The sequence below is a fragment of the Pithys albifrons genome, chromosome 12 (genome assembly GCF_047495875.1).
Source record: "Pithys albifrons albifrons isolate INPA30051 chromosome 12, PitAlb_v1, whole genome shotgun sequence".
NCBI classification, from domain to species: domain Eukaryota; kingdom Metazoa; phylum Chordata; class Aves; order Passeriformes; family Thamnophilidae; genus Pithys; species Pithys albifrons.
This window is the reverse complement of record NC_092469.1, coordinates 15,546,639-15,555,215: the sequence shown is the minus strand read 5'-3', so window position 1 is coordinate 15,555,215 and position 8,577 is coordinate 15,546,639.

Sequence of the window (8,577 nt, the reverse complement as noted above, 5' to 3'; positions counted from 1 at the left end):
TTCAACATGCAGCATGAGATGGCAATGGATGTACAACGAGTAATTCTGGAACCACGGGGAGATCTGAAATTATCCTTCTCTGAGATCTGTTTACGTCTTTAGTTCTCTGGAGGGATTATTCTCCAGGTAATAATTAAGGTCAAGGTAGGGCTGGGCTTACAGCCTGGCATGGGGAGTAGAGCTCAGGTCTGTTTGTTGTGTAGGACTATTTAGAGATGACAGGAAGGATGAAGAGACTTTTGTGCCTCTTGATTTGGGGGTTGCCAGGAGTTGGTTTTCTGCTGAATTTTGTAATTTCATTCATTTACCAGTTTTGCTGTATTTGCAATGGGCTTCTTTGTATTTGTTCCAATAAGTATCTTGCAGTGGGCACTTATCTCTTAGTGTTCCCTACAACTGCCCTTGGAACATTCCATGCACCTTTACTGCATTTCTTATTAGCTTTTGCTCCCTCCACTTGATGTCCTCAAGTCTTGGGTCGATCTGATATGAGATCCTCTAATAATATGAATGCAGTACTTGGGGAATCTTGCCAGGCAGCTGCTTATTGCCATAGAAACCAGGTTTTCTTGCAGTGATATTTTAGCTGTTGCTGCTTTTTAGTGAAATAAGTAGAATAAAGGACTGCTGGAGGAGGAAGCAGAACTTGCTTTTGAAGCTCTAGGAACGTGATGGATTTTGCCTCACTATCACAAGTAGCACCTTTACTGGAGGCTTTATGTATACTGTTTATATATATATACACAGACACATATATAAAGTATTAAAAATATATATACTTTTTATATTGGAGCTGTATACATATTCCTTGTGGTCTGTGCCATTATGTCTTTCAGAGAACTGATACTGATTCAATGCCCTATATGAAGTTAGGAGAAGACAAATATCTCCCGTTAAAAAAACAAACAAACCAGCTTACAGAAAGAATAATATAACCCACCACAGACATCTGATGGTGGAGGAAGTTGTTTTCCTCTGGCTAGAAACAGGGCAGGTAGCTTCTCTGTATTTATAGCCAGAGCAATCTTTTAAAAAGATTAAGTGCAATTGCAGGTTAATCACTGATAAGGTTGTAACGAAAGTAAAAGCAAATAAGCAGGTTTGGGGATTAGACTCAGGTCCAGAAAGAAATTTCAGGATAAATGGAAAGCCCCGTAAAATGGTGTTTAATTAGAAAGCCTGAAATAAAGTTAAGCACTTTAACCTTGAAACCTGCAGACCTTAACAATCAGGACACACTCCTAAGTTCAGAGAACAGTCTGTAAACAACTTTTTCTGCCTACAAATAGTGGGTTTTTTCTTTCATGCAGCTCTGCTTTGAGTCGTGGTTGCATATAAACCCCTCAGAGTCCCTTCTACCTTCCTCTGTAATGGAGCTAATACAAGTCTGGTTTTCTCTGTCCTGAGCATGCAGCTCCTTTTAAGTGTAGAAATGGTCCCACTGGAGTTAACACCCTGGAAAAACAGCCAAACCACCATTTGGGAAGGGGTCACAAACAGGTTCACAGGCCTAGGGATGCCCATGCCAGTGTTTGTTCACAGTAGCTTAGGATGAGCTCAAGCTTGGTGACCTTTTTCACTTTTCTCATTCCTGCCTTACTTATCATTCTTATTTTGGGATGAAACTTCTCCTAGGTCTTAGGGAGACCTGCACAATATCAGCTAATTGGGTCTGAGTAATCTGAAGAAGAGATGCCTAGAAACCTTCATTATTTCATGCACTTTTCTCTGATTTTAGAAATTATTTTATGCATGAGAGGAGCTGGAAGTCAAAGAGTTAAAGTCTCAAAACTGTTTTATTGGATAAATTGGAAGGAATTTGAGCAGAAATGTAAACAACTGGAGAAGTAAGATAAATCAGGTTGTGAGGATGGATGTTACCAGGTGGCCAGGAAACACCCCTGCCAGCTCTGGGCTGTGACATCCCTGGGGACGGCCAGTGTGACATAAAGTGCTTCACATGGTTTGCAGATGCGCACTTTGAAGACTCGAGCTCGCCGGGACAGCCGCTGCTCTCTTCGCAGCTCTATCTGTCAGAAGAGGTGGAGTGGAGGGCTCTGCCTCCACACAGCGGGTCTGCTGCCCTGGCGCCTGCGGGAACATCTGCGGGCGTTCTGGAGCCTCTCATTTGGCTCCCCGAGGATGGTCCGGATTTACCCCAGCATGAGCATCACGTGGATGGTCCGAATTTGCCCCAGCGTGCGCATCACATGAGCTGCCCCGTGCCGCTCTATCTTAGCTGTAACCGAAGGAATGAAGAACAGCCAGACTAGTTACTCATTCTAGATAAGAGGCTCTTTTGTGCTGCAGAAATGCCAACATCACGTGAAAAATCCCTCCGCTGCCATGGTTACTGGCCACGGTCAGAGCCGCCAGCGAGACGGGACTGGGAGCACTGACAGGGTTTCTCCTCTCCTCTTCACAAGGCGGAACTCCAGTAATAAAATTCGCACTCTGCCCCAAAAAGGAGACGGCTGTAGGCACTTCCGAGGCCTCCCCATGCCTGGCATCGCGTTGCTCAGAGCTAGTAGCATACAGAGACTCTGCCCTGCCGCTGGGCATTTGGCTCTCGGCTTTCTAAATTCCTCACTAATTACCTGAGATATTAAAAAGTGAGAAAAGGGTGCTGCAGCTTGGGTGGGCTCTGCCCTGTTTCCTGTTTTTCTGGCATTTAGGTACAGTCTGACCTCTTGGCACTCTCACTTTTTTCACTAATGCTCTTCTCATTAAAGTGCTTTCCTGAACACTAATTAAGGTGGTTTTCCTATTGTAAATTAGCCTGATATGATCTGTGTGTCTTGGCAGACACCCTCGGAGCAGGAACCCAGGGCTTTGCGTTTGATCGCTATTTATTTTGCAAATCTCCTCAGTTTCATTGCTCTTAACTGCCTTCTAGAAAGCGCTGGCAGGTGGAGATTAATAGGAGGGAAATGGAGCTTTCCAGCTGGCCTGCCTTGAGAAATAGGAGAGTTTTTGGTGCTACAGGGGCCTTCCAGCTGCTGTGGGTTGATGGGTTGTTGTGGGCACACACAAGCTCCTTCCCATCCCATCTCAGCATCCTCGCTGGTGTGCAGAGGAGGAGCAGGTCTGCAAGCAAAGGCACTGCCTAAACCAACCTTTTAACAGGTGATAGAAAAAATACCCAATTAACCCACTCATTCTGTGCAATTAAAGCACTTTTTTAGACTATAGCAAATGCTCAGACATAGCAACTCCAAACCCAAGTCTGGATGTCTGCAGAGGGAGGGAAGCCCACCTGTCTGCCATTGCCCCTAAATCGATGGTGTCAGCAATTTGCAGGGGACCAATGGTGCTTAGGAGGGGATGGACTTTAATCAGCTCTCATTTTCTTAGTGCACTGGCAGATGGGAGTGAAGGGGATGGCGCTTTCTCTGTCTCTGGTCACAGATGGGATAGAACCACAAGAGGTTTGCATGGGCTGGAAATTTGGCAGTGAAGGAGACACTGGGCACAGGAAGTCACTCTCTGCCTTTGCTTGCTGGGAAGACTGGCAGTGAGTGGAGCATCCCTGGGGGGGGTCCTGCCACCCCGACCCTGCATCAGCACTGGAACCCTTCTGATGCCAGACAACTGTTATGGACCATCTTTACAACAGTATTTACTGGTCCTTAGTAAAGGAAGAGAACTGCAGGAGGCTTCAGTGACCCTCTGAGGCTGGGACAGAGTCAACAAAGCCCTTGATAAAAAGGCAATGATTTTTCAATGCTAGTGTGCCAGGCATGTGGCACCGTGTGTGGAAAAGCGTGGTGAAGCATCCCACCCTAAAGAGCTGCTGCAGCAGCCTGGCCTGCTCCCAGAGTCCCACAGAGGCTTGAGGGGAGGTTCCCAGGGACCATATCTGGAGCTCAGCACCCCTTCCTCGGGCTGTGTTGAGCCATGCAGACACTGTGGGTGCTGGCAGGGCTGTCAGTGCAGGGCTGGAGCAAGGGGAGCAGCAAGAGGAACAGGATGCAGCCTGTGAAGAGCATCCCTGCCCATAGCGAGGAGAGAGAGTGTCACAGCCTGGAGAGGTGTTTCTGCCGACCTGTGAGTCCAGTATGGAGAGTGGCCTGTGGAAGAGGATGCTTCCAAAAAACGTACCCCGGACAAGGGTTGACCTGGATCGACCCACAGGTAAGAGCAGTGGCGTGGGCAGGGGGTGAACAGGGCATAGTCTGTACCAAAAGCAAAAGGTGGGGATGAAAACCAGCACAAGGCCTCTGGATTGAAACTGTTTTCATTAAATATGCCTGAATGTTTGTACACAGGCTCTGTATTTATTTTACTGTTGTTTCCCAAAGGGTTAATTCAGCAGCACTTTTTGTCTTGTGGGGTGAAGGTGAAAATAACTGAACAGAGATGCCTGAGCCTTAGAGAGCCCCAGTCCAACCTCACCAGGGATACTGAGCAACCTGGCTAAGCCTCAGTCCTACCTTGCCTGGGATGCTGAGCACCATAGCCAAGCCATGGTCCCACCCTGTGTACCATTTCCTTCTCCATCTCATCCTTGTTATTTCACCTGACGCCTCTCTTGGATCTGCAAATAGACATGAAAGCCCATGAAGATTTAAAAGGCATTATAAGCTAGCTGGCAGTTATTCCATGTCAGTCTGCATGAACCATTATGACTGTTCCTCCTGCCTGTGCTGCCAGCTTTTCCTTAATGTTTCCTTGTTTTTCCAGTTGTGAGTGATTGCTGAAGGGATCTCCTGGCAGAAAGGACTCGGGTTCTCCCTTCACAACCGTTTCACCTCTAAGGCACATGCATGAAAATATGGGTGTGGGTCTGGTCCTCTTCATAAAGAGAAATTAAATCTGCTCACACAGCACTGGGTGCAGGCAGAAGAGCTGAAGTGTGTGGCTGTTTAATATTCATTGAGCGTAGATGTAAAACTTTTCAGTTCTAAAATAGCCTTGCTCAGCGCTGTGCTGCTCCGTTTTCCCTAAACCTTAGCAGGAGGCTGGAATTCAATGTTTCCTTTACTTGTCTCCATAACTTCCCCTGGCTCAGCCAGGAAACAGAAGACCCTTGTTTGGGTGTAAAACCTGCTTTGAGGACCGATCCCGACACTGTATTTGCAGTTTGTAGTTTTGTAGTCTGCTGCAACAGAATCTGTGAAGAACCAACACAGGAACAAGAAATTTTATGCTTTTTTGAAACAGGATGAGTTTCTGTGGTAGTTGTGCATCTATTTTTGTGTTAACAGGAAAACAGTATTTCCTGTAAAATTTTGGCAGGTAGATTCATGGATCTCTTTGGTGACTCTTACTCTCAATTGAGTGCATTTTTCTTCACCATCTCAATTGCAGCTTAGAAGGAAAAAAATATAGTTTGGTCCCAGTTAGGTCCATAATAATTAAGTCATCATGAAATATGCTCCAGTAAGTTAAACTAGAAAGATCTCAGCCTTTTTCCTTGGTGAGTGGGAAGCTGTGATAGGATGGGGTGGGCTGGAATGCTCTGGCTCAGGGTAGATAATAGTGGGGAAGAGATCATCTGGCAGCGCATGGAGGCAGTGGGAGCATCCCTGCAGTGCCAGGATAATGGGGCTTGGATGGAAATGGGCACTGAGCACAGCTGAGCCGGTGCATCCCCAGTCTGTGTCCAAGGATCTCTGCTGATGCCCACCTGGGTGCTGGCATGGGCACTGCTGCTGTGGGGCTCTGAGCTGTGCAGTGCAAACACAGAGACATCCATTATATATAATGGATGTCAGTATTATATATAACGGATGTCAGTAATCCATGGGAGGATAAGGTTTCTAGCCCCCTGGAAGACTCCTAGTGCCAAAAGCTGCAGAGCAGTGGTGGTACAGCATCCCGTACACACCAGTGCTGAGACACAGAGGGACAAACGGAGCAGCTGGACTGTCCTTGCTGAGCATTCATAGAGCACTTTAAAATCCAAAGGTGACATGGAGTGAGTCAAGGACTTGGTGTGCCAGAGTGCTGTATCCATGCCAGCACGGACTCTCAGTGGGATTTGCAGACAGCTTGATATCGAGCCGTCAAAGCCGGTTAGCAGGAAAGCTATTTAATTCCATCGGTGAATATCTCACCTCATTTGCATATTCATGTCTTTGTCGGGTGCAGCTCTCGCGTTGCAGTCAAGATGCAGCTGAGCCCATCGTGTGCATTACTCACCATCACATTTTCCTTCACATACATGTATTTGCTTTATGACCACAGGGATATTTCCCTCTTCCCTGTATTTCTTTCTTCATTGATTTATCTCTGCCCATGCCTAAACCAGCTTGCTGTTGTTAGTGAGCCCTGCATTCTTCCAGCCCCTGCCCCAGCATGGCACAGCCACTCACTTCAATCCTAAAACTCCATTCTCTAAATTATTCAGAATTACTGCTTTTGCTTCCTTTCTTCTCCAAAGTCAAGCACACTTTAGAGGGCACTAAAAATAAATGGTTTTGCTGAGCACTAAATCTATTTCTTAAATTAGATGGCTCCCTTCCCTTCTGCCTGTGCAGAGGAAAGCCTGTCATTGGTGTCACCCAGCCAAGGCCCTCCGTGGCACTGTGGGGACTTGGCTTCAAGAAGAAAATCAGTGCCAGAAGTAGTAAAATTCTGAATATATCCCAGTTGTCCATCTGCAGATTCAATCTTCAAACATTTCTTTATTTAAAAAGAATTGCATAAAGCACCCAAGGTCCCAAGCAGAGGGTCCCAAGGACACCCTGTTTACACTGGCTGGGGCACCACTGGTGTGCTCCTGCCAGACCAGGGGCTCCAGGACCTCCTCCTGGGATGCAGGGATCTTTCCAGTACAGCCCAAATTTTTATTTGATGGATTAAATGGCCTGAATGGCATTTACTTGGTATCAAACTGACCCCTTGTTGGGTCTGCTCTAACCATCATGGGCACCCTCCAGCCAGTGGAGAGGATTTAGCCTCAGCTGGGACACCTCGTGCTTATTCTTAGCCTTGTTTCTAAGAAGTGCTTTATAAGCAGGAGCCCGTGTTGATTAATGCCGTGAAACATTAATGACTTAAGCGGTGAGTTGCAGCCCTCCTACAGAACAGCTCCCTGCTCCCCAGCACTTGGAGAGGCACAGGATGAGCCCAGCAGCACTTTGCATAGGGGAGGCACACGCATTAAAGTCAAACTCAAGTTGTCCCTGAAGCCAGCTGAAAAATATGACAAAGATAAAAGGTAGGTCAAAGGAAGACACAGGCTGAGGCTTGGTAAGGTGGAGATGGTTCTGCAAAGCAGCCCGAGATAGGAAATTCAGAGGGGTGGAGGAGTCACTCACCTGATGGCTGCTCCATCTCACACAGCACTGCCTGAGCTGCCTGCACAGCAGACTTTTTCTCTACCTGAACGCAGCAGGTTGAAAAAATGTTGATTTTGTCATTTGCTTGATATAGAGGAGATTTGCATGGAGGGACACAGGGAGAGTTGAGCCCTGGCAGGACCTCTCAGCTGGGGCAGCCAGCTCCTCAGCTGTGGACTGGCTCTGTGCTGTCCTGGGCTGCTCAGACTTAGCCTAGCCAGCTCACAGGACTTGGTCAGGGGGGCTGAGCTGCAGAGCCCCCACTATCACCAGAAGCAGCATCCCAATGTGTTGAATATTGGCAGCAATCCTTGCAACACCCCTCCCCAGCTCCTGCTCTCCACCCAGTTCCACACAACCCTATCTCAAGGATCAGAGCCTCAGGGTTGAATTAGTTCAGCTGGTGAACTTCAAAATGAGTATTAAATTTCTCAGGAGCATGCTAAGACTTAATTAAAACTCCTGTCATTGTGTGAAATGTCAATGTAAGGAATGCAGGAGGTTTGCTTCTGCTTTGGGAAGTGTTTCATGTTGGCTTGGCAAACCATGTCTCAGTAATGCTCAGAAATCCCCTCACCTCCTTGAGGAGGAGCAAAATTAGAATAAGGAGCTGGTTGAAAATTAATTGTTCTCTGGGGACACGTTCTCACAATGTGGGAATTTTCTACACAGCACATCCCAATATACAGTAGGCTTCAGGTATCAATGTGCTCCCACCTATATTTCTGGATAAGGTTATCAGGTTGCTTGAAGGGAGGGGAGGGAAGGGGAGTCACATTTTTTTCTGGCATTTGGGGTATTTTTTAGCTGTCTTACTGATATAGATTAAATATTTGCTCAGGGCAGAACAAATGTCCAATGCAAAGGGCCTCACTCAGTGATGTGTTTCGATTGCTGAAGCTTCCCTTCACCCAAGTAAGAGGCAAATTAACCTGCCTGACTTCACAGCACCATAGCAGCAATGCTTTTCAGCCACAGCAGAGACTGGGCTAAAAGCAGAGCTAAACCCACACCAGGGTCACTGGCCCCTGCCAGCGTGCCCTGTGGCAGGCTGGCACTGCCAGTGCTATCCACGGAGGGCAGCTGTTTTAGCACTGATGGTCATTGATATATCGAGCCTTCCTGCTACCTGCTGAGTGCTGGCAGGAGGGTGCTGCTGGCAGCGAGTCTTGCTGCTCCCTGCCTTTTCCCTGCCTGCCTGCAAAGCAGCATTTCTAAAAATACCTCCAGCGATGTCGTCAGCCGGTGCTCACTCAGGTCATGGAGACGTGACAGCCAAGAAAAGGAGGAT